The sequence below is a fragment of the Penaeus monodon genome, chromosome 22 (assembly GCF_015228065.2).
Source record: "Penaeus monodon isolate SGIC_2016 chromosome 22, NSTDA_Pmon_1, whole genome shotgun sequence".
Taxonomy (NCBI): domain Eukaryota; kingdom Metazoa; phylum Arthropoda; class Malacostraca; order Decapoda; family Penaeidae; genus Penaeus; species Penaeus monodon.
The window spans coordinates 3,004,564-3,004,848 of NC_051407.1; positions in this window are offsets into that span (position 1 = coordinate 3,004,564).

Consider the following 285-nt stretch of genomic DNA (forward strand, 5'->3'; position numbering starts at 1 on the left):
AACTTATTTTATGGCTAATTGTAAGATCCTATTACTCAGAAATGAGAAGAAATGAAAAGAAATGTCGTCGGGAAGGTCATTGTGGTCATGTCACGGAACCAGAACGACTCGTTCATGTCAGGTCGTGTCAATTCATTGTCGTTCTTAGGGCGATGTCGTGATGGATTTCGGGGGCGGGGTGGGGACAACGGGGGGGGGGGTTGGTGCCGGCTAAGAAAAGGTAGTGGTCTTTTTCAGGAACATTAAAGGGGGAGGGGGGGGGGCTGTGGTGAGTGTGTGGCAGAG